The following is a 26,287-nucleotide window of genomic DNA, read 5'->3' as shown; positions in this document are numbered from 1 at the left end:
TTGCAAAGCAAAAAGGTAGCTTTCTCCTTCGGCCATTCAACAAACAAGTACTCTTCTTCCCATGCTGCCTGGAATGATCTGTGTTCACTCTGTATGGATCTGGGTCGTTTGCAAGGCTTGGTAACTGGACTGTAGGCCATTGGTCTCAGCGAGTTTGTGCAATGATTTTCAAGGGTCAGGAATCAGATTTTTACCTCACAGCCAAAGGACCGACACCACTTCACGACCGACAACACTTCACGAGCGACCGATGGACCGACACCGCCTCACGACCAATGGACCAACACTGCGTCTCGCTACAGACCTCTGTGCACAACACCAAAGTAATATAAAGTGATGTGTAAAAGGAAACATAGCATACCGTGATCTAACAATTGTCAACACACATGCTGGCCTTTGCCGATTCCCATAGAACCATGTTATAAAAAGTATTTTTTGCAATTATGCTTGCAACCTGCTAGGCATACTAGAGTGATAATGAGGCCAATGAATGGTATACGGGCCCCTTTTTAGAGACTGTTTTTTTTCAGCATGCTGGGTCACACAGCAATAGAAATCAACTGTGCACGAAATGCCAGGGGCCAGATAAAAAAATGTGTATTATTGTAAGACATTTTCAACAGCCCTGGCTCTAGTAGTATATTCCTACACTAATCACAAGAGCCAAATGGGAATGTTCCAGAGTATATCCCTATCCTAATCACAAGAGACATTTAATTAGATGCAGCAGCCATTTATGAACCACACCCCTGGGAGGAGGAGTAAGCTGAAGGTGTTTGCCCATCACACAAAGTGTACCCCACTGGACACTTCACAAATGGTTTGATTTATATTGGGATTGTCATCTGATTTTTGGTAGTTTTCATGGGTGGGTGGTTTCTCTCTGGCTGTACTGGGTTGGTGGGTATGGGTTATAAAAGTAAGCATTATTGTTTGGAGGTTGCACAAACAAAGGTCTAACTTGGTGCCTAAGCATTACAAGACAAAGATAAAGCAGCACAGTTCTTACCCTTGCAGGGTCCGGTCTATCACACACAGCGCCATCTGCTCTCACCCCTACCGCCATCTGCACACAGCGCCATCTGCTCTCACCCCTACCCCAGTAACATGCACAGCGCCATCTGCTCTCACCCCTACCCCAGTAACACACACACAGCGCACACACACAGCGCAATCTGCTCTCACCTCTACCCCAGTAACACACACACAGCGCACACACACAGCGCCATCTGCTCTCACCCCTACCCCAGTAACACACACAGCGCCATCTGCACACAGCGCCATCTGCACACAGCACCATCTGCTCTCACCCCTACCCCAGTAACACACACAGCACCATCTGCACACAGCGCCATCTGCACACCGCGCCATCTGCTCTCACCCCTACCCCAGTAACACACACAGCGCCATCTGCTCTCACCCCTACCCCAGTAACACACACAGCGCCATCTGCACACAGCGCCATCTGCTCTCACCCCTACCCCAGTAACACACACACAGCGCGCGCACACACACAGCGCCATCTGCTCTCACCCCTACCCCAGTAACACACACAGCGCCATCTGCTCTCACCCCTACCCCAGTAACACACACACAGCGCACACACACAGCGCAATCTGCTCTCACCCCTACCCCAGTAACACACACACAGCGCACACACACAGCGCCATCTGCTCTCACCCCTACCCCAGTAACACACACAGCGCCATCTGCTCTCACCCCTACCCCAGTAACACACACACACAGCGCAATCTACTCTCACCCCTACCCCAGTAACACACACAATACATTAAAAACAAATAAATAAATAACCAAAGAGCCTTACCTGACTCAAAGCACTGTAAAGATGCCACAAATGTAGAACAGCAGGCAGGCAGGTGGGCAGCAGACGTGGAGCCGGTGACACGAAGCAGATGACAAAGCCCCGTAAAAGTTAGCTGCAAGCACTGACTTTTATGGGGCTTTGGCTTCCAGAATCGTCACGGAAACGCCATAAATAATGGCCGCCGTACGTAAACATAGATGAGGGCCGCAGGAGCATGCGCAAATAGCCACTGTTGAGCATGCTCCCGCAGCCATCTTCTATGTTTACATACTGCGGCCATTATCATATGCCGTTTGTTGTACGTCTCCACGGGCCGCCAAGGTCGGTCCGTGGGGCTGCTGGAGGCCCGCGGGCCGTACTTTGAGTAACGTCGCTCTAAATGTTAGATTTTACATTGTCTTATCTTAAAAATGAACATCTTTGGGAGTGACGAATGCTGTTTAATAAGCCTAAGTGAGGATGCTTCAATAAGCGTGCCTCATATATTCTTGCAGGCCTTTTCTCCAATCCTTGCAGGCTCAGGGCCAATGAAGGAATATCGACCTGGAGAGTACTGTTGTTGCTTACCAGTCACTGCACTGATTATTCTGTCTGTGATGCAAATTTGAAATTACAATTTAGGTCTTCACAAAAACTTTCTTCAATGCTCCCAAACTATCTACACCCATGCTGCAAGACTGGCAACCAGTTTCCACTCCTTTTGTAGTAACAAACATCTACTGTTCTCGCCTCACTCGCTGCCCACCAGAGACAGAATTTCTGTCAAGACCTTGTGAGCATTTCAGGGCCATGCTAATAGAATTTTATGGAAAAAGGATTCAAGTTTATATTCAACAAAATCACTTTTATCTTTCTTTCTGTACTTTTGCTTAAAATCCCTAAATTCAAACAATTATATCTGGGTGGCAGACATTTGTTTTTTCTTCTGCCTTGTGCAGGTTGCAAAATTGCAGCAATTGCCAACGCAGCGGAGTCTCATCAGACACATTCTCTTTCTGCTAGTGTGGATGTGGGCACGAGAGGACTGGGGCTGCAGAAGTGTGATTTTGCCTGGGGACCCAAACTCGCCTGGAGCTTCTTGAGGTATTTCCACATGTGTGTGGCCTCACTTTCATGCATTTGAGCATGCCTATTATTTTATGATCAATTCCGTTTATTGTTTATAGCAAAAACAAATCAATCGTGTTCACGGCTCTCCGCCTCCAACACTAGCTCAAGCAACGTCATCAAGACACAATCAGAATCATAACATAAAAAACACCCCCAGAGCTTCGTCCACCCTCAATGCTCTTCCCATAGAGGTAACTACAGTGGCCCACACCTTCGATATGATGGCTCATGTTAATGACCTGAGTAAACGTGTGTCGTTGTATAGTCCTCAAAGCGGGCTGCTGTCTCTGGCATCTGTGCTGAGGGGAGAAGACACAGGAGTTTAAAATGTCAGGCAAGTCAATTAATTGAATTTGATGGAGAGGATGGTGATGAATGGCACCCTCAGGTCAAGGTAGGAATCATGTTTTGATCCCATGGTTAAGGATATCTTTTCCAACCCCCACATTTACCATAGTTTATGTAACCATGCTGTGTATTCAGGGACCCTGTTGAAACCCCATGGAGAGAGTATGACCTGTTGAGCCACCCCTAAGGCCAGGGCCATCTGTCTCCCACTAAACGAGAGCAGAGGGTATGTTAAAGGGTTGGGAAGCCCCAGTATGGTGTATTCCAGGAACTTCAGGATCGTTGTATTGAAGACTCTGGGGGTCATTCTGACCCTGGCGGGCGGCGCCATTTGACCGCTCTGTGGTCAAAAGACCGCTGGCGGCATTCCGACCTTCCCGCTGGGCCAGCAGGCGCTAACAATGTTAGCGCCCGCTGGCCCAGCGGGTAGGGGGCCTGCAACATTGAAGCCGGCTCCGAATGGAGCCGGCGGTGTTGCAGGTGTGCGACGGGTGCAGTTGCACCCGTCGCGCTTTTCACTGTCTGCTAGGCAGACAGTGGAAAGCAGGCTGGGGCCCTGTTAGGGGACCCCTGCACTGCCCATGCCCAGGGGCCCCGGGACACCCGTTCCCGCCAGCCTCTTCCTGGCAGTGAAAACCGCCAGAAACAGGCTGGCTGGAAGGGGGTCAGAATCCCCAAGGCAGCGCTGCTTGCCCTGGAGGATTCTCCCAGCCGGCTGTACCGCCGCGGTTGGAATGACGAATGAAGCACCGCCAGCCTGTTGGCGGTGCTTCCGCCATTCGCGACCCTGGCGGTCTATGACCGCCAGGGTCGGAATGAGGGCCTCTGTCTTTGTCATCTAGGATTCACTCCCATTAAGGGACCAGTTTCAGACAATGCCAGAGAAGGTGAACAAGGTGCCTCTCCCTCCATATCCCCTCCAGCACTCATTTGTGATCCCCAGGGCAACACACCTGAAACTGTGTGTGAATGAGGTACCAGTTGGAAACAATTTTATAAGCCATCTCTGTGCTTGCCATGTTGTGTGGTGGGTCCGGTAGTAGAGGTCTTCCCATTCTTTGATGATAAGAGCCTTACCTAATTCTACCTCCCACTGTCTCTGTACCACTGTCTTGGCCAATGTCGACACCTCACCCAAGATTGCATAGATCTCTGTGATAAGACTTCTGTCATCCTTCTTAATGAAGACCTATTTCTCAAAGGGTGTGAGGGGGTGCTCTGGGTACGGTTTGAAGGAGGGTTGCATCACCCAGTGTCGTATGTGCTAGTACTGGATGCGGTCTGTCTCCAGCATGCCATAATCTGTCCGCAATCAGTCAAATAGGATTATCCCATGGGTGTTGAACAAACAATATATGCACTTCCAGCCTCCCTCCCATCATTGCCGAAGCCACTCCTGGTGCATCCCTGTAAAAAAGTAAGGATTTGTTAAAATAGGAGTCATAGGAGAGGGAAAGGAGGTAAGCCCGGCCCAGATCACCACAATGTCCCAAACCCAGATTGTGGAGCCGGTCATCGGAGATGAATAGAGACCCAACAGTCTACGTCTGTGTGGCAGCAACAGCTCCTTCCATGTATGGGAACCTGCCACAGCCTGGTCCATAAAACACCAGTGTTTCTTAGAGGCGGGGCTACTCCACTCAACCAAGAAGCAAAGTTGAGAGGCTTGGTAGTATCATACAATCTTAGGGACAGCTAACCTGCCTTCCTGAGTTGAGCAGTAAAGCAACTGCCTATGGAGCCGCATTTTTTGCCCTTCCAGATGAATTTATTGATCCCCAACTGCAGAGTCCAAAGTGTGTGCTTTGGTGGTGTCAGGTTCAAGGCCTGAAAGACACAGAGGATCCATGGGTAGACTGTCATTTTAACAACTGCTGTCCTTTCCAGCCAGGACAGTTACAGCCATCACCAGCTAGCCAAGTCTGACAGGACCTGTCAGGTGAGGGCAGCATAATTGAGTGCCACAGACTTAGCAACCATTCGGGCCAACTTAATGCAGAAGTAAGATATGTGCTCTCCCATTCGCCTGAAAGAGAACAGAGAGCAGAGAGAGGCTTTGTGTGGCAGAGCCAGTGAAAGGTTCAGTATTTCGGACTTCTGTATGTTAACCTTGAACCCAGATACTTCCCGAAACGAATGGAGCTCCAACACGATGACAGGGATGGGATAACATCAGATTGGCGAGGGCGAGAATAACATAATCTGCATAGAAGCTAATGATATGGCGGCCTCCTCCAAAGACGGTTGCCAGAATGGTGGGATTAGTCCTCACTCTTTGGGATAGGGGCTCTATGTATAAGGCAAGAAGAAGAGGGGAGACCGGACAACCCTGCCACATGCCTCTCTGAATGGAAAGGGTTGGGATAACATGCCATTACCTCTCAACAATGCATGTGGGGAGCTGTTGACAGTCTGGATCTAATGTCCCTCCAAGAAGGGGCTCAAGACCTGGCTTTTTGACTGACCCAGCAGTACTGCGCCTGGATACCCTCTCGGGTGGGAAGCGACTCTATATAAATACAATTTGATTGATTGTCTAAATCTTTCTCCGAAGCCAAATTGTTACAGGTTCTCAAAGAGATAGGGCCAGTGCACTCTGTCAAACCCTTTATTTCATCGATTGAAAGGAGGAGAGCCTCTCTTTCTGACCGATGGATCATGTCTACGAGGTAGAGTATGCTTTTGGTGTTATCCCCACAATGGCGATTGGTGATGAAACCAGCCTGATCGGAGTCAACCAGGCCAGGCATGAGGAGATTAAGGGAGTGGGCGAGGATGCTGGTGAACAGCTTGGTATTCACAATAAGGAGCTATATAGGACTGTAAAAACCACATAAGGTAGTGTCTTTACTAGGTTTAGGGATAACTGAGATGGATGCCTCTAGCATTGTATCTGTGATGGTACCGGTATCAGCAAGGGGGTTAAAAAGTCAGGTAAGTAGGGGGGGCAGGTCCGGACAAAATATTTTATAGAACTGAGGAGAAAAGCCATCAGTCCTGGAGGCCTTCAGCGGTTTTAGGCACACAATAGCCAAAATCATCTCCTCGATCTGAATGGACTTCTCCAAACTATCAGAGTCATGCGGTGTGAGGGGAGTCACCAAATCAGATGGACTCACTGGGTCTGCTTCAGATGAACGCAGCCAGGGGTGCACCACACCGCCTGCCCAATCCCAATACTCACTGTGGACTGGGTGTCAAACCAGAGTCAGCCAAGGAGGGAGAAAGCTCCACGGTCTCTGGTTTGACTTCTTTGTCAAGGGGAGGGCCGTCCTGCCCCTGAGACACAATGGTAGGCCGGCCCATCAGTGCGGGGTGTCCGTGGTTTAAAGGCCTCTCTGGTCATTAGTGCCCCCTAAGAAGTCCACTCCGGGCCCAGGGCACTTGCAGTTTCAGAGGCCACTCCGGGGCCTACCAGAACTCTAATGCTCTGTGCTGTGGCCAGCCCCCAGGCCCCCTGTCATCCACTTAGCCCAAAGGCCACAGCAGAGTGCACAGGACTGCTTCAAGCCTCCTGCGTCTGGTGCATTGCTCCTCCATCCTCCCTCTGTCCACTGCACAAGAAGCTGGCTGCCGCTGCTGTGAGGAGCTGGGCCATGAGATTGTCTGGCCTTAGGTGCCGGTGGCCTCCATTTTGCCTTTCCCAGGATGTACCGAAGAGCCAGCACATGTCAGCAGAGGTCCTTCCAACATCGGTGTGAGCCCCCAGAAAGACTCTTGGGACTCTGACATGCATGCATGTTATTGGGCATTTGTCACCACGGAGAGAGGTGGTGTAGCGCGGGCCGTGACCCTCAGGCTCAGGCAGCCACTTTCTTGCCTGGATCATGGATGGCCACCCGGGCCTCTGCATCACAGTTGGAACACCTACAGGGCAGAGATAACCCCCTACTGGCAGTCACAGCATTTTTGGGGTAAGTTTGAAGGTGGCAGCGGTCCCAGGGACTCCGTCAATAGCATCGGGTGATGGTCTGGGCGGTGGAGGAGCAATTGGCGTGTTTTGCTCTGCTGCTATCTTGGCCATGCCTCCATGCCTATTGTTTTAGATGCTTGTATGGAGCCTATTCAACAAACCATTTTTGAGTATGGAAAGAGTACTCCAGTAATGCTACTTTAAGTACCAGCAGATGTTGCTCACAAAGCTCAAGGTGGAGATCTATGCCTACAATTGGCCTATCTGATGTGCGGATATCAACACCCATGGAGGTATACAGTTTAGTATTATTTATGTAGGGGAAACTAGGTGTGGTGGGGAAATAAGGAATATCTACTAGATAGGGGAGTTAAGGGATATTTAAGGAGGTTAATAGGGATGGACTTGCAAAAACTAAAACACACCCACAAAAGAGCATGGCATTTGCTCTTCACAGTAGTTACACCCACATGTACAGTAGTACTACTGACAAAATAGGCACACATTTACTCCATTAAAGCCTTGGAGTAATTAAGGACCCAATGGCCATTTACTGACATTGGAATGCACTATCATAGAATCCAGTGGAGGTATGCAATAGCACTAACACCACATAGGAAGACATCAAAAATAATTTAAAAAATAAAAATGTTAATAAATTATTTTAAATGCCACAGCTCTTTTTTAAAAATTATGAAAAGGTAATTGTACGTGCAAGTAATATAATACCCAAATTGCAATCAAGCTTCATAATCATTGAACACAACTGATACTATATCAGCCAAACTCTCACAGGCTGCACAAATAAGAAAGCAAGACACATGCCAAAAGATTTTGTTAGCCAGTCAGCGAAGAGCTTTGTATCTTTGTCCCTCATTTTGAGGAACAATTTTCCGAGGAGGAGTGAGAGATATACTGGTACAGGATCGGCATCTTTGGCACGTCATGGAAAGCAGTCATTGCTTGATACAATATGTTTCCAGTTGTAATCATTGACATCTTTGCAAAGTAGAAGAAGCTGCTCAGTTCAACTACAGCCTGCTCTCAGCCTGCTCCTGCACCCATAAATATATAAATACTGACTGCACTCAGTTTCCTTGGCACTGGATCTTTCCAGAGAGTCAGTGAGGACACCTTGGTCATCTCACAGTCAAGCCAGTCAGACTGCTTACAATAGAGACAGAGATATATCACGAGCTTAGTATGCCAGTTTATCACCATGCCACAGTCACTGGCAGAAATGCATCGGGTGTTAGGACATTTCTACGTCACTGCCCACTTCCCTCAAAATTTAGGTGCTATTGATTGCACATACGTGGTACTTAAGCCACCATGCTATAGAGCAGTGGTTCCCACCCTTCTGACTTCTGTGGCACCCCACTTTATCATTAGTGGTATACAGGTACCCCCACTGAATCATTATTGGAATCTGGGGACCCAGGCCTATACATTGTTGATGATTTGAACCACAAAACAATACACAAAAAATACAAAAACAAACATTCCATCAAATACATAAACAAATGATAACATGTTATTTAATTTGCAAACACATTTTTGATTTTTTTTTAATTTAATGGGAAGGTTGGAGCTTTTCTAAATTCAATTGAAGCCACACATTCATACGGTATTATGTTTGATGCACTTTTATTGCTCCTATGAATCAATTTGAGGATACTAATTTAATTGTTAGTCTTCAATTTCACATTTCTAGACATTTACAGTACGTTTTAAAATTTTCAATTGTACATTTAGCCAGTTTATTTACATACACTTTATTAATCAGTTTATATTAGTTAATTTTCTAAGCAGTCACGGACCCCCTGAGGAGGCTTCGCGGACCCCCAGGGGGCCCCGGTCTACAGGTTAGGAACCACTGCCATAGAGTACATAAGTTCTGTTAAAAAGAAACCTCTGGCACTCCATCAATATTCAAGTTGTCTGCTATATTACTTAGGTGCACACACAACAGCTACATCTTACAACAGTTACCTCTTGTACATCAGTCGCTTGCTGGGTGGGGATATCTGTGATATGTGGCTGATAGACAAGTTATAATTCACACTGTGGCCACACGTATACTTAGGGAATGGCTTCAAATATAGTTACTCTTAACTTCAGCCTATTGCTATACACACACCAATGACTAACATTGTATGCATGCACATAAATAATGTCTACAGCTTTTACAATGAACTAGCATTATAAAAAAATCATGTCTTTTTTGTAGGTGATGCTGGCTATGCCCTCTCTCCTCATCTCCTTGCTCTGTTCTGACGTCCATCGTCACAGCCCCTACAGAGTTAGAAAAGGACACGCACATGTACATTAACCTTCATTGAGAGGATTTTTGATATCCCCAAGTTGCACTTCCGATGCCTTGCTAATAAAGAGGAGTGCTCCAGTACCTCTCTGAAGTTGTGTGCAAGATTATTGTAGTTTATTGTACAACAGCGCCATGTGACAGAGTTTACATGTAGACATGATTCCTGAATTAAGGTTCTATCCTGGATCTCCTGGGTGGAGCAGGTAGCAGAAGTCAGGGTTGCAGGCGCATGGCCAACTAGTGGCCTCATGTTTCATGTGAGCAGCTACTTGGTTGCTGCATCACAGTAAGGCTTTTCTTGAACCATAGCCCATCACAATACTCCTTCATCGCCTTGCTCCATTTGTCCAATTTTCCCCAAAATGGTAAAGGAATTCAAAGAGAGGGGCTCCAGATTTCTGAAGAATTGGAGATAAATTTGAGGGAAGCCACCTACATAATCCTCAACTGTATTGGTGGGGAGAGGGACTAGCTCAGTAGTGAAGTGGGCACCCAAACATAGAAGGACATGGCCAGATGCTGCAGTGGATTGGGAGCCTATGCAGAAAAGGAAAGAGTGACAAAAATACTAGGAGGACTCTATGAATTCTACCTTTTCTGTGTGGTCACCCCAGACTGTTGTCTTTTGCTGGACCTTACACTTTTGCTGGCTGTAGACCCATGTGCACTTTACCCTGCTAACATGTGGTAAAGTGCTTGTGCTCCTCCTTTCAATACGGTAGAATAGGGATACTACTAATTGGCATATTTAACTTACCTATAGGTCCCTAGTAAGTGGTACAAAGTATGCCCAGGGCTTGTAAGTACAATGCCCCAAGTGGACCTCTGCGCCCATTATGCCATCCACTACAGTAACAATGTAAATATAACTAACAGCCCACCTTATGTAGCCTTGATGCGCATTTTTAAACTGCAAATCTGATCTGTCAAAATAACCTATTTTTCCTTGCCTAAACTCTTTTTAAATATTTATAAGTCACCCCTAATTAGACCTTTTTGCCCATAACACAGGATGCATGGTATTTAAAAGTAGGACATGTAATGTTTTAATGTTACATATGTCTTTATGGTGAAAAGGTTCCAAAAGCTATTTTCACTGTAGCAATGCTGGCTGTTCCATAGCAAAACTCTGAGATGCAGTACTAAACACTAATATTGTATCTCGGGTATGTGACTAGCTAGAAAAATAATTAACCCCTCGGATGCCAGGGACTTAACGGTTACGTCCTCGTTTGCACCGCTCGGGTGCTGAGGACGTAACTGTTACGTCCTGGTATGGGCTGTCGGGGGAAGCACTAGCGCTCCTCCTAGGGCCTCACACCTCCCTCCCATGGGCAGGGATGGAAGGGTAATCGCTTCCCCTTTCACCCCTGCTCACCCGGAACCCCCGTGGTGTCTGATGACGTCAGCACACAATCGTGTGCTGACCTCATCAGAGGCTGCCCCCTCCTCAATGGAAGCTCAGATCAGAGGAGAAATGCAAAATCATTTCTCCTCCAATCACGTGGAGGGGGCAAGAGAGGCATCAGAGGAAAGGAAAGGCTTTTCCTTTCCTTTGATGTCTCTCTCAGCATTTCTGCTGCCCGATCGCGATGTGATCGGGCAGCAAAAATGCCCACTATACACCAGGGAATTTGTTTTTTTTATTTATGCAATAAGCCCCTTGGGCAAGGGCTGCAGCCCAGTGGGGCAAATTATTTTTAGGCCTTTTCTGTTTTATGTTTTTTTAGATGTGAGGAGCGACACCTTAGGCAAGTGTTGCTCCCCTTGGGGAAAAGTTAACTTTAGACCATTTCTACCCCCCTTGGGGGCAGATTGGCCTATTTTTATTAGGCCAAAGACACCAAGGATTTTTTTTGTCAGTTTCACACGAGGGAAGTGACCCCTTAGGCAAGGGTCGCTCCCCTGGGGAGGGGGGAAATTTGTTTTAGGCCATTTCTGCCCCTGTTGGGGGCAGATCGACCTATTGTGATTAGGCCGATCTGCCCCCAGGGGGGACAGAAACATCTAGGCATCAGGGATCATTTTTTTGTTTGTTTTATTTTTTTAGATGTGGAGAGCGACCTCTTAGGCAAGGGTCGCTCCCTAGGGGGAAAAGTTATTTTAGGCCATTTCTGCCCCATTGGCCTATTTTTATTAGGCCAATCTGCCCCCAAGGGGGCTGAAACCACTAGACACCAGGGATTTTTTTTGTGGTCAGTTTCACGTTAGGGGAGCGACCCCTTAGGCAAGGGTGGAAAGCTATTTTTAGGCCCTTTCTGCTACCTATTTTATTAGGCCAATCTCCCCCCAAAGGGGTCAGAAACCCCTAGACACCAGGGATTTTTTATTTTTGTGCATCAATTTCACGCAAGGGGAGCGACCCCTTAGGCAAGGGTCATTCCCCTGGGGGGCAAATTTATTTTAGGTCATTTCTGCCCCCCTTTTATTAGGCTGATCTGCCCCCAAGGGGGCCAGAAAGCACTTTTTGCAGAAATCTACATTTTCCCACATTTTTGTGATGGAACCTTCTGGAATCTGCAGGAATCCACAAAATTCATACCACCCAGCATTGTCACATCTATATCAATAAACTTCTGCTCCACTTGTGAGCCTAAAAACATTTTTTTCCAAACTGTCCTTTTGGACCCGCTTTGGTTCCCCCTTATTTTTTACATGTTTTTGGCTCTTCCCTGTCACAGGCACTTGGCCCACCTACACAAGTGAGGTATACCTTTTACCGAGAGACTGAGGGGAATGTTGAGTGGTAGGAAATTTGTGCTGATGCGGTGATCCCACACAGAAATGTGGGAAAAAATTGGTTTTTTTAGCTAAATTTGAAGTTTGCTGAGGATTCTGGGAAAGAAAACACTAGGGAATCCACACAAGTCACACCTCCCTGTATTTTCTCGGGTCTCTAGTTTTCAGAAATGTTTGGGTTTGGTAGGTTTCCCTAGACGGCTGCTGAGCCTGGGACCAAAAACGCAGGTGCCCCCGCAAAAACAGGTAGTTCTGTATTTGATAATTTTGATGTGTCCACATAGTGTTTTGCGGCATTTCCTGTCGCGGGCACCAGGCCGACCTACACAAGTGAGGTACCATTTTTATCGAGAAGGACATTTGTGGCTCCTCCCAGATGCCAGCACTTTCTGTCCCTGAAATATGAGGAAAAGGTGTTTTGCCAAATTTTGAGGTTTGCAAAGGATTCTGGGTAACAGAACCTGGTGAGAGGCCCACAGGTCACACTATCTTGAATTCCCCTAGGTGTCTAGTTTTAAAAAATGCACAAGGTTTGGTATTTTTCCCTAGGTGCCGGCTGAGCTAGAGGCCAAAATCCACAGCTAGGCACTTTGCAAAAAACAGCTCTGTTTTCTCTGGGAAAATGTCATGTGTCCACGTTGTGTTTTGGGGCATTTCCTGTCGTAGGCACTAGGCCTACCCAGACAAGTGAGGTACCATTTTTATCGGGAGACTTGTGGGAACGCTGGGTGGAAGGAAATTTGTTGCTCCTCTAAGATTCCAGAACTTTCTGTCACTGAAATGTGAGGAAAAAGTGGTTATTTTTCCAAATTTTGAGGTTTGCAAAGGATTCTGGATTACAGAACTTGGTGTGAGCCCCACAGGTCACTCCATCTTGGATTTCCCTAGGTGTCTAGTTTTAAAAAAATGCACAGGCTTGGTAGTTTTCCCAAGGTGCCAGCTGAGCTAGAGGCCAATATCCACAGATAGGCACTTTGCAAAAAACTGCTCTGTTTTCTTTGGGAAAATGTGATGTGTCCACGTTGTGTTTTGGGGCATTTCCTGTCACAGGCACTAGGCCTACCCACACAAGTGAGCTACCATTTTTATCGGGAGAATTGGGGGAACACTGGGTGGAAGAAACGTTGTGGCTCCTTTCAGATTCCAGAACTTTCTGTCACCAAAATGTGAGTTGCTAAACTTTGACGTCTGCAAAGGATTCTGGGTAACAGAACCCAGTGGGAGCCCAACACATCACCCCATCTTGGATTCCCCTAGGTGTCTAGTTTTAAAAAATGCACAGGTTTGGTAGGCTTCCCTTGGTGCTGGCTGAGCTAGAGGCCAAAATCCACAGCTAGGCACTTTGCAAAAAACATATCAGATTTCAATGTAAAAATGTGATGTGTCCATGTTGAGTTTTCTGTTGCAGGCACTAGGCCTACCCACTCAAGTGAGGCACCATTTTTATCGAGGCACTTGGGGGAAAACAGAATAGAAGAACAAGTGTTTTTGCCCCTTGTCTTTCTCAACATTTTTCATTCCAAATATATGACAGTGTGTAAAAAATACATCTATTTGAGAAATGCCCTGTAATTCACATGCTAATATGGGGACCCTGGAATTCAGAGATGTGCAAATAACCACTGATTCTCAACTCCTTATCTTGGCCCATTTCAGAAATACAAATGTTTCCTTGATACTTATTTTTCACTCTTTATATTTCGGCAAATGAATTGCTGTATACCCGTTATACGATGAAAACCCATTGCTAGGTGCAGCTCATTTATTGGCTCTGGGTGCCTAGGGTTCTTGATGAACCTACAAGCTCTATATATCCCTGCAACCAGAAGAGTCCAGCAGGCATAACGGTATATTGCTTTAAAAAATATGACATAGCAGGAAAAAGCTACAGAGTAAAACGTGGAGAAAAATTGCTGTTTTTTCACCTCAATTTCAATATTTTTCATTTCAGCTGTTATTTTCTGTAGGAAAACCTTGTAGGAGCTAAACAAATGACCCCTTGGTGAATTCAGAATATTGTCTACTTTTTAGAAATGTTTAGCTGTCCGAGATCCAGCATTGGTTTCACATCCATTTCTAACTAACTGGAAGGAGTCTAAAAGCACAAAAAAATAGTACAAATGGGGTATATCACAGTAAAATGCCAAAATTGTGTTGAAAAATGAGGTTTTCTGATTCAAGTCTGCCTTTTCCTGAAAGCTGGGAGGAGGGCTATTTTAGCACTGTAAACCCTTTGTTGATGCCATTTTCATGGGAAAAAAAACAAATGCCTTCTTCTGCAGCCCTTTTTTCTATTTTTTTTTTTTAAAACAGAATTTTTGCTGTATTTTGGCTAATTTCTTGGTCTACTTCAGGGGAACCACAAACGTTAGGTACCGCTAGAATCCCTAGGCTGTTGGAAGAAAAGGATGCAAATTTGGCCTGGGTAGCTTATGTGGACAAAAACGTATGAGGGCCTAAGCATGAACTGCCCCAAATAGTCAAAAAAAGGCCTGGCACGTGAGGGGGAAAAGGCCTGGCAACTAAAGGGTTAAAGAACTATTGTCAATAGTTATTAAAATCCAAATCAATTAGGAATCCAGATTGTTACCAAATATTAAGGAAAACTAACCTTTAGAAAGTTTTTTTTCCTATGCCTGAAGTTCCTGGGCTAATTTTGATTTGGCTTTCCTAATTCTGCCACTCGGTAATAAACATTTGAATAGCCCCCTTGATGAGGTGTGAACTTGCTGCAAGACAAAGATCTTGGGTGTCAGGACGTGTTGCTGTGTCCTTGACAGGCTAGCCTATGAGAAGGTCCCAGGAATTTGATTAACTTCAAAGAGGCCCACTATGTCATAAGCAGATGTAGCTAACACTTAGGCCTAACCCCTTCCTTTGTCCTTCCAGCCAGGCAGGCTCCAAATACTGTGAGCGTCTTTTTGACATTACAGTGTCAAATCCTGCTGGAGTGTCAAAACCTGTTGGACAGGTCAACTAAGAGTTAACATATAACACTTGAGGCACACTTGAAAATATAAGAACTGGATGCCAAAAGAGTTATTATGTGTTTGTTCTGCCAGACCTCCATCTCTAAGCTTGTTGTGGGTACAGGGCCTACTTCAAACTGGACTATAGTGTTAGATGCAGAAGGACACTAGGGATACCATAGGCACTCACCACACTCTAGCTTCCAAAGCCCAAGTTTAGTGTGGCTGAAGCCTTGCCCTATCTTAAAAATGCCCAACATGGGCAGGGTTATCCCTGAGAACCTTTACCCTATTGGTTAGGGCATGTTAATCATTCCCACCCACAAACGCATACCAATACATGAATTTGGCATCTCCAGGCACTCACTTCAGAAAACTCCTGGACATATGGAAGATAGAAGAGAACTGAACCCGCTATCTAAGATCTGAGAATAGCCAAAAGGACTGGACCTACTCTCCCTCTCTCGCTTGTATTATGGACAAACAGGTGGACTCCAAGGATTAAGGCAGAACTCCTGTTAAAGCTACAGAGATACAAAAAGCTGTAAGAGGCTTTTCATGCAGCTGCCCAGCTGAGAAGTGGCAACTAACCTGTACACATCCCTACTACTGGCTTCTGCCCGACACCCGGTGAGCTCTCCCTGAGGTCGGGGGCATTAGAATTGTATTCCTGTGGAGGATTGGGGCTTAAAAGACTAACACAAAGGTACAGCCTTTGACCTGTGTGACCCTGGCTGGTGAATTCAACCCTGGCTCTATCACAGTCAGCTTCAAACTGTGCCCAGATTCCTGTTGACGTGCGCTGCTTCCACATAAAACCTAAAACATCCTATCTCTGGTTTCCCTTATTGGATTTGTTTTTATTTATGAGTCATTTTGTTTATTCAGTTTTACTCTATTTTTCTAATTCCTTTTGGGATTGTTATGTTTTAGCATTTTGACTTTTTAATTATTTTAGTACTGCATAGATGCATTATACATTGTCTCTAAGCTATGTCTGTCTGCTCTGTGCCATAGCTATCAAGGGGTTAAGCTAATGGTTATTTAGTTACTTTAGTGGTTAACCCTCACAAGGACTATTTGAGGTCAACTAGTACCCCACTTCTTATAGTGCTTACAATACTTCAGGTGTTGGCCATGCCTGAAAGCAAAAGATGTTCTTTGGTGTGAATGACACAACTATAGTTTCAAAAATATCGAGTTACCAGAATATTATGCAAAAATTATTATCAACTTGAAAATTGTTTGGTAAAAATAAAATTTATTTATGTATGGATCCGTTTTTAAAATATCATTGTATATAATTGTGTATAGTATTGTTTACTTGAATATAGTTGTATTGAACATGGTTTTTAATTAATTTAATGTATATGAGTTAATTTTAGGAATTAGTATTATTTTAATGCTTGTTTTATTTTTGTTTAGTATCGTCCATAAGTTTTAGTCAGTAATTAAAATATTTTTACATTTAATTAGGTATTTATATTTCAGTAGCACATTGTTGGGTTTATAGGGAAATTGGGTGTGAACGTATTTAAATTATAAATTATTGTAACTTATTTAAGATTAACTTTTTATGTTAGTTCCATATTTAATTGGTAATAAATTATTACCCGCTCTACTGCTTGTTTGCGCAGGGACGGCTTGGGGGCTTTAAGTCGTACAACACCGTGCACCAGGAGGCGCCTACAGCACCAAGGAGTGGACCTTTGTAGCACTAATTAGCACGGTCGGGATACCTGCAGCGTGGGATGCCAGCTCAACTATTTGTTTGCCCATGGACTGCTTGGGGACTTCCGGCTACAGAACATGGCTTGCCAGGACATGCCTGCAGCACCAGGGGGGTGCACATTTGAAACACTACGTACCATGGCTCGGATACCCTCAGTGTGAGATGCACCCAGGAGTGCACCTGGGAGAAGACCAGGCCAAGAGCAGCCCTGCCTGCACTTGTCTGTGGCTGGACGAGGTTGGGCTGGGCCCTGTCTCTTAGCCCATAATTTCATCTCCAGGTCTTCGATTTATTTGATTCTTGATGATCATGGCTGCGTTGGAGTAAGTCATATTCTTTTTCTACCTCTGGGCTTCTAGTAGCTTAGTTTGGCTGTCTACATATCTGATCAGCTGACTGTGCCACTGTTGCTACCTGTTAGAAATGGGGTCTTTGGTTGACAGTCAGGTTACCCCCTGTTCAAGCAAGGACCCTCACTCTAGTTAGGATAAAAGAGAATCACCCTCAGCTAACCCCTGCTTACCCCCTTGGTAGCTTGGCAGAGCAGTAGGCTTAACCTCAGAGTGCTGGGCGTAAAGTATTTGTACCAACACACACAGTAACTTAATGAAAACACTACAAAATGACACAACACCAGTTTAGAAAAATAGGAAATATTTATCTAGACAAAACAAGACCAAAACGACAAAAATCCAACATACACAAGTCAAGTTATGATTTTTTTAAAGGTTTAAAATAAAAAGAGTCTTTAGGTAGTTGTAACACCACACTAGCGCTGCTAGCGTGAAAATGTACCTGGTTTGCGGCAAAAATAACCCCGCACGGGCGGTGTGCGTCGAAAATAACCCTGCACGGGTATATGCGTCGAAAACAGCTCGGCTCGGCGAGGCGCGTCGAAAAAGCCAGCCACGCGACGGTCCGAAGTCCCGCGGCGCTGGTTGCGATCTCTCAGCCTTCGTCAGCGATGCTGCGCGTCGTTTCTCCTGCTCCGGGCGTCGATTCTCCGGTCGCGTTTCCAGCGGCGTCGTTTCTCAGCTGCGGAGTCGGCGTCGCGTCGTTTTCTCAGCCGCGATCGGATTCGCGTCGATCTTTTCTCCGCACGGTGCTCGGTGCGTGTATTTTTGGTCCTTAGGCTGCCAGCCTCTCCTTTCAGGGTCCCAGGAACTGGAAGGGCACCACAGAGCAGAGTAGGGGTCTCTCCAGAGACTCCAGGTGCTGGCAGGAAGAAGTCTTTGCTATCCCTGAGACTTCAACAACAGGAGGCAAGCTCTACATCAAGCCCTTGGAGATTTCTTCTTCAAGATGGAAGGCACACAAAGTCCAGTCTTTGCCCTCTTACTCTGGCAGAAGCAGCACTGCAGGAAAGCTCCACAAAGCACAGTCACAGGCAGGGCAGCACTTGTTCCTCAGCGATCAGCTCTTCTCCAGGCAGAGGTTCCCCTTGATTCCAGAAGTGTTTCTAAAGTGTGTAAGTTTGGATGCCCTTCTTATACCCATTTTAGTCTTTGAAGTCACCTTCCTTCAAAGGGGACTCACACCTTCTTGTGAAATCCTGCCTTGCCCAGGCAAGGCCTCAGACACACACCAGGGGGCTGGAGACAGCATTGTCAGAGGCAGGCACAGTCCTTTCAGATGAGAGTGACCACTCCACCCCTCCCTCCTAGCAGAGATGGCTAATCAGGAATGCAGATCACACCCCAGCTCCCTTTGTGTCACTGTCTGGTGTGAGGTGAAAAACAACCCAACTGTCAACTGACCCAGACAGGGAATCCACAAACAAGGCAGAGTCACAGAATGGTTTAAGCAAGAAAATGCTCACTTTCTAAAAGTGGCATTTTCAAACGCACAATCTCAAAATCAACTTTACTAAAAGATGCATTTTTAAATTGTGAGTTCAGGGATCCCAAACTCCACCTGTCCATCTCTTCTCTAGGGGAATCTACACTTTAATCATATTTAAAGGTAGCCCCCATATTATCCTATGAGAGAGAGACAGACCTTGCAACAGTGAAAACGAAATTGGCAGTATTTCACTGTCAGGACATATAAACCACATTACTATATGTCCTACCTTATCCATACACTGCACCCTGCCCTTGGGGCTACCTAGGGCCTACCTTAGGGGCGCCTTACATGTAAGGAAAGGGAAGGTTTAGGCCTGGCAAGTGGGTACACTTGCCAAGTCGAATTTACAGTGTAAAAATACACATCCAGACACTGCAGGGGCAGGTCTGAGACATGATTACAGAGCTACTTATGTGGGTGGCACAACCAGTGCTGCAGGCCCACTAGTAGCATTTGATTTACAGGCCCTGGCACCTCTAGTGCACATTACTAGGGACTTACTAGTAATTCAAATATGCCAATCATGGATGAACCACTTACATACAATTTAAACAGGAGCACTTGCACTTTAGCACTGGTTAGCAGTGGTAAAGTGCCCAGAGTAACAAAAACAGCAAAATCAGAGTTCAGCACACATCAACAACCTGGGGAACAGAGGCAAAAAGTTAAGGGAGACCACGCCAAGGATGAAAAGTCTAACACGTGTCCCCCCCAGCTAAAAGTGGGGAGCAACTACCCAACCTCATGGGAGTTCTCATCACTAAGGCGGAAGAACCTGGACAGACCATCAGCATTGGCGTGTTCTGTACCGGGTCGATGTTCCACCGTAAAGTCCATCCCCTGTAGGGAAATGGACCACCTCAACAGTTTTGGGTTCTCACCCCTCATCTGCATTAACCATCTGAGGGGTCTGTGGTCGGTCTGAACTCGGAAGTGAGTCCCAAACAAGTAGGGTCTTAGCTTCTTCAGTGCCCAGACCACAGCAAACGCTTCACGTTCTATGGCACTCCACCTACGTTCCCTGGGTAGTAACCTCCTGCTAATGAAGGCTACGGGTTGATCTAGGCCCTCTTCATTCAGCTGTGAGAGTACTGCTCCAATACCATGCTCTGAGGCGTCTGTCTGTACAACAAACTCCGTGGAGTAGTCAGGTGCCTTCAGCACAGGTGCTGTGCACATGGCAGCCTTCAGGGCATCAAAAGCGTTCTGGCAAGCCTCTGTCCAGATCACTTTCTTGGGTTGCTTCTTAGAAGTCAACTCAGTTAAGGGGGTAACAATGGTACCATATCCCTTAACGAACCTCCTATAGTATCCTGTGAGACCTAAAAAGGCTCTCACTTCAGTCTGGGTCTTGGGAGGCTCCCAAGCCAGAATCGTGTCAATCTTAGGCTGTAGGGGTGCCACCTGGCCACTCCCCACCTGGTGTCCTAAGTACACAACAGAACCCTGCCCTATTTGGCACTTGCTCGCCTTAATAGTGAGGCCTGCCTTCTGCAGGGCCTCTAACACTCTCCAGAGGTGTTGCAGGTGTTCCTCCCATGTGGAACTAAACACAGCAATGTCATCCAGGTAGGCGGCACTGAACTCATCCAGTCCTGCCAACACCTGGTTGACCAACCTCTGAAAGGTGGCAGGGGCATTCTTCATCCCAAAGGGCATCACATTGAAGTGGAAGTGCCCATCGGGGGTAGAGAATGCTGACCTCTCCTTTGCCCCTTCAGTTAAGGCAATCTGCCAGTACCCAGATGTTAAATCAAACGTACTGAGGTACTTGGCAGCTCCTAACCGATCAATGAGCTCATCAGCTCGGGGGATGGGGTGTGCGTCAGTCTTGCTGACCGCATTGAGACCCCGGTAGTCCACACAGAACCTAAGTTCTGGAGTGGCACCAGGAGCAGTAGCCTTTGGGACCAAGACCACTGGGCTGGCCCAAGGACTGCTGGAGTGCTCAATAACCCTTAGGGCTAACATTTTGGAGACTTCCTCCTTAATGCAAGCCCTCACCCTGTCAGTCACCCTGTAAACCTTATGTTTAACAGGTGTACTGTCCCCAGTGTCCACATCATGTGTGCACAGGTGTGTGACTCCTGGGATCAGGGAAAACAGTGAGGCGAACTGTCCCAGCACGTGGCGACAGTCCCTCTGCTGTTCCTCAGTCAGGGAGGGGGAGAGGATCACTCCCTCCACAGACCCATCTTTCTCTCCTGCAGACAGGAGGTCAGGAAGAGGCTCACTCTCTTCCTCCACCCCGTCATCTGTCGCGAGGAGCATGGATAGCTCAGTTCGCTCAAAGTGGGGTTTGAGGCGGTTGACATGTAGGACCCTCAAGGGGTTCCTGGGGGATTGCAAGTCTACCAGATAGGTGACCTCGCTCTTTCTTTCCACCACCTCAAAAGGCCCAGTCCACTTATCTTGGAGAGCCCTAGGCTCTACTGGTGCCATGACCCACACTTTTTGTCCAGGCTGAAACTCAACCAGAGTGGCATTCTGGTCGTACCACCGTTTCATGTCCTCCTGGCTTGCTTCCAGGTTCTCCTGAGCGAGACGCCTGAAGCGGGCAGTCTGGTTTCTTAGTGCCAGCATGTAGCTAAATACATCCTGGGGTGGTTTACTAGGAGCTTTCTCCAAAGCCTCCTTCACCAGACTGAGCGGTCCCCTCACAGGGTGGCCATAGATGAGCTCAAAGGGGCTAAAGCCAAGTCCCTTTTGAGGCACCTCCCTGTAAGCGAACAGAAGGCATGGCAAGAGGACGTCCCACTTACGCCTCAAGGGCTCTGACAGGCCCTGAATCATGCCTTTCAAGGTGCGGTTGAATCTCTCAACCAGACCATTACTTTGGGGGTGGTAAGGGGTGGTGAACTTGTAGGTTACCCCACACACCTTCCACAGAGACTTCATATAAGTGGATATGAAGTTTGTACCCCTATCAGATACTACCTCCTTGGGGAACCCCATGCGCGTAAAAACCCCCATCAAGGCACGTCCCACCACGGGGGCGGTGACCGTCCTTAGAGGAATAGCTTCTGGGTACCGTGTGGCATGGTCCACCAAGACCAGGATGAACCTGTTGCCCAGGGCTGTCTTGGGATCCAGAGGCCCCACAATGTCAATTCCTACCCTTTCAAAGGGAGTACTGACTACCGGTAAAGGTTGGAGGGGAGCTTTGCATTTCCCCCCACTCTTGCCACTTGCCTGACAAGTCTGACAAGATCTACAATAAGCAGCTGACTGCTTGTTCATCAAGGGCCAGTAAAAGTGGGAGACAAGTCTCTTATAGGTCTTGTCCTGCCCTAGATGTCCTGCCAAAGGCACATCATGAGCCAAACCCAGTAGGAAGGTCCTGAAGCCCTGGGGTACCACCAGCATACGAGCTGACCCCGGCTCAGGAACCTTAGGCTCACTATACAGGAGGCCATCCTCCCAATAAATCAGGTGAGTACCTGGCGCCCCGCCAGCCGCCTGGGCTGCAGCCTGCTGCCGCAGTCCCTCAAGAGTAGGGCATTCCTTCTGCGCTGTGCAGAATACTTCCCTGGTGGGTCCCCCTTCCTGCTGCCACTGCGACAGCTCAGGGACCTCCCCCAGTTCAGCCACCTGTTCCCCTGTAGGTTCCGGGGCATCACCCTCAGGCTCTGCCTCCTCCCGGACCGTGGGAACTTCTGGGGCGGGTTTCCCGCGCCTCCTGCCTTTCCTCTTCTTGGCGGTCCCCTGGGCCACTGTTTCAGGCTCCAGGGGCTCTTGACTACCCTGATTGGCTGCCATAGACCGGGTGGATACGCATACCCACCCAGGCAGACCCAACATCTCCAAGTGAGACCTGTGTTCCACCTCCTTCCAAGGGGAATCCTCCAGGTCGTTGCCTAGCAAACAATCAACAGGCATGGTTGGACTCACAGCTACTTTCCAGGAACCTGAGACCCCCCCCCATTCAAAGGGAACCTGCGCCACTCTGCAGAGGCGCTCAGAGTTGTCTACTGCAACTACTTGGTGAAGTACCCGGGGATCAATCTGCTCTTCAGACACCAGGTGACTCCTCACTGTAGTCACACTGGCTCCTGTGTCTCTCAGAGCCTCCACCCTCTGTCCATTGATGGTCACCCATTGCCTGTACTTCTTAGTGTTATCAGGCACTAGGTTTCTCTGGACCATCTCACTGTCCCCTAGTGAGACAAGGGTCATTTCTGCTGGTTCCCACCCACCTGAAACCAACTCCTCCCCAAGCGCTACACTGGCCAAACCCTGGGACGGTGCACCAGTGGGTGCCGGTGTACTTTTGGGGCATTTGGGGTCCCCCCTCACATGACCCACCTGGTCACATGAATAGCACTTACGTAGGGGACCACCTGCCATTGGCTTCCCTTTGGAGAACCATGGCCTCTTTTCACTGGGGGGTTGGGAATCCTTACCCTGGGAATCAGTTTGGGGCCCTTTAGAGAACTCATCCTGTTTGCCCTTACCCCCCCCTTTCTTCTGAGAGGGACCCTGCCCACCCTTGGCGTGGTCTCCCCCATACCTCTTTTGGACCCTGGTGCTCTCCCAGCGGTCCGCTTCCTGTGCAAGCTTCCTGGGGTCAGTCAGCTTGCTGTCAATGAGGTGCTGGCGCAGCTCTGGAAAACATAAACTGTACAAGTGCTCCCAAGCAATTAAATTGTAAAGCCCCTCATACGTGTTTACCTTACTGCCCTTCACCCAACCATCCAGTGACCTGCAACAAGAATCAACACATTCCAACCATGTTTGGGATTCCTTTCTCTTGTAGGATCTAAACTTCTCTTTGTACTGCTCAGGGGTGAGACCATACCTGGTAAGTAAGGCCTCCTTCATGGCAGGGTAGGTGAGACTCTGAGCATCCCCTAAGGCCGTCAGTGTGTCCCTCCCCTCTGCCTCAAAATGCTTCCACAGGGCTGCCCCCCAATGAGCTTCAGGGACCAGGTTCATGTGGAGAGCTGACTCATAACCCTTGAACCACAAGTAGATATCATCCTCCCTTTTATAATCCCTCACAAGGTCTTTTGGGATGTGTACCCTTCTCTCAGGCTGCACTGTAGAATTGCTGCCACCATCCCTACTGGACTGGTTTCTATGATCTATCTCTTTCAAGCTAAGCTCATGAGCCATTGTTATCTTCTTCTCCTCAAGGGCTAGCCTTCTCTGCTCCAATTGGTACTCCCTTTCTGCCTGTCTGTCCTGCAACTCTTCAGGTGTCAGACCCTTGGAGGATACACTGCTACTTGCCCTAGAGATTCTCCCCTGAGACATAGCAGGCCCACCCACTACATCAGTGTGAGTGACTTGCAACTCCTCTTCCCCCTCTGGCTCCTCATCTGTGTGCCCCTCAGCTGCTTTGGCTGTCACCCAGGCCCTCAGCGCCTTTTGCAGCTCATCCTTCTTGGATGAGCTCTTAATGGGACAGCCAACATTACTACAAAACTGCTTCAACTGAGCCACCTTGTAGCTCTCCAATTTCTCCAAGTCAAAAGCAGCTTCAGCTAGGGCATCTCCAGACTGAGACATGATGAGAGGTTAAAAAAAATATGCACAGTTCCAAAAACAGAAAAGCAAGTTCTCAAATGAAGTTTCAGCAAAGTCAATCCCGGGATCAGCGAAAAAAAAGAAACTAAATGCAGAGAAAAACAGTCCAAGTAAAAAACAAAAATCACAAGACTAGTAGTATGTGGTCACGTAGTGGTCTGAGATCAAAACAGTAGTGTACACTTAATTACTGTATGTCAAGTACAAATACAAGTCCAAATCCCGACCGCTGGTCACCAATGTTAGAAATGGGGTCTTTGGTTGACAGTCAGGTTACCCCCTGTTCAAGCAAGGACCCTCACTCTAGTTAGGATAAAAGAGAATCACCCTCAGCTAACCCCTGCTTACCCCCTTGGTAGCTTGGCAGAGCAGTAGGCTTAACCTCAGAGTGCTGGGCGTAAAGTATTTGTACCAACACACACAGTAACTTAATGAAAACACTACAAAATGACACAACACCAGTTTAGAAAAATAGGAAATATTTATCTAGACAAAACAAGACCAAAACGACAAAAATCCAACATACACAAGTCAAGTTATGATTTTTTTAAAGGTTTAAAATAAAAAGAGTCTTTAGGTAGTTGTAACACCACACTAGCGCTGCTAGCGTGAAAATGTACCTGGTTTGCGGCAAAAATAACCCCGCACGGGCGGTGTGCGTCGAAAATAACCCTGCACGGGTATATGCGTCGAAAACAGCTCGGCTCGGCGAGGCGCGTCGAAAAAGCCAGCCACGCGACGGTCCGAAGTCCCGCGGCGCTGGTTGCGATCTCTCAGCCTTCGTCAGCGATGCTGCGCGTCGTTTCTCCTGCTCCGGGCGTCGATTCTCCGGTCGCGTTTCCAGCGGCGTCGTTTCTCAGCTGCGGAGTCGGCGTCGCGTCGTTTTCTCAGCCGCGATCGGATTCGCGTCGATCTTTTCTCCGCACGGTGCTCGGTGCGTGTATTTTTGGTCCTTAGGCTGCCAGCCTCTCCTTTCAGGGTCCCAGGAACTGGAAGGGCACCACAGAGCAGAGTAGGGGTCTCTCCAGAGACTCCAGGTGCTGGCAGGAAGAAGTCTTTGCTATCCCTGAGACTTCAACAACAGGAGGCAAGCTCTACATCAAGCCCTTGGAGATTTCTTCTTCAAGATGGAAGGCACACAAAGTCCAGTCTTTGCCCTCTTACTCTGGCAGAAGCAGCACTGCAGGAAAGCTCCACAAAGCACAGTCACAGGCAGGGCAGCACTTGTTCCTCAGCGATCAGCTCTTCTCCAGGCAGAGGTTCCCCTTGATTCCAGAAGTGTTTCTAAAGTGTGTAAGTTTGGATGCCCTTCTTATACCCATTTTAGTCTTTGAAGTCACCTTCCTTCAAAGGGGACTCACACCTTCTTGTGAAATCCTGCCTTGCCCAGGCAAGGCCTCAGACACACACCAGGGGGCTGGAGACAGCATTGTCAGAGGCAGGCACAGTCCTTTCAGATGAGAGTGACCACTCCACCCCTCCCTCCTAGCAGAGATGGCTAATCAGGAATGCAGATCACACCCCAGCTCCCTTTGTGTCACTGTCTGGTGTGAGGTGAAAAACAACCCAACTGTCAACTGACCCAGACAGGGAATCCACAAACAAGGCAGAGTCACAGAATGGTTTAAGCAAGAAAATGCTCACTTTCTAAAAGTGGCATTTTCAAACGCACAATCTCAAAATCAACTTTACTAAAAGATGCATTTTTAAATTGTGAGTTCAGGGATCCCAAACTCCACCTGTCCATCTCTTCTCTAGGGGAATCTACACTTTAATCATATTTAAAGGTAGCCCCCATATTATCCTATGAGAGAGAGACAGACCTTGCAACAGTGAAAACGAAATTGGCAGTATTTCACTGTCAGGACATATAAACCACATTACTATATGTCCTACCTTATCCATACACTGCACCCTGCCCTTGGGGCTACCTAGGGCCTACCTTAGGGGC

The sequence above is a fragment of the Pleurodeles waltl genome, chromosome 8 (genome assembly GCF_031143425.1).
Source record: "Pleurodeles waltl isolate 20211129_DDA chromosome 8, aPleWal1.hap1.20221129, whole genome shotgun sequence".
Taxonomy (NCBI): domain Eukaryota; kingdom Metazoa; phylum Chordata; class Amphibia; order Caudata; family Salamandridae; genus Pleurodeles; species Pleurodeles waltl.
This window is presented reverse-complemented; position numbering follows the sequence as displayed.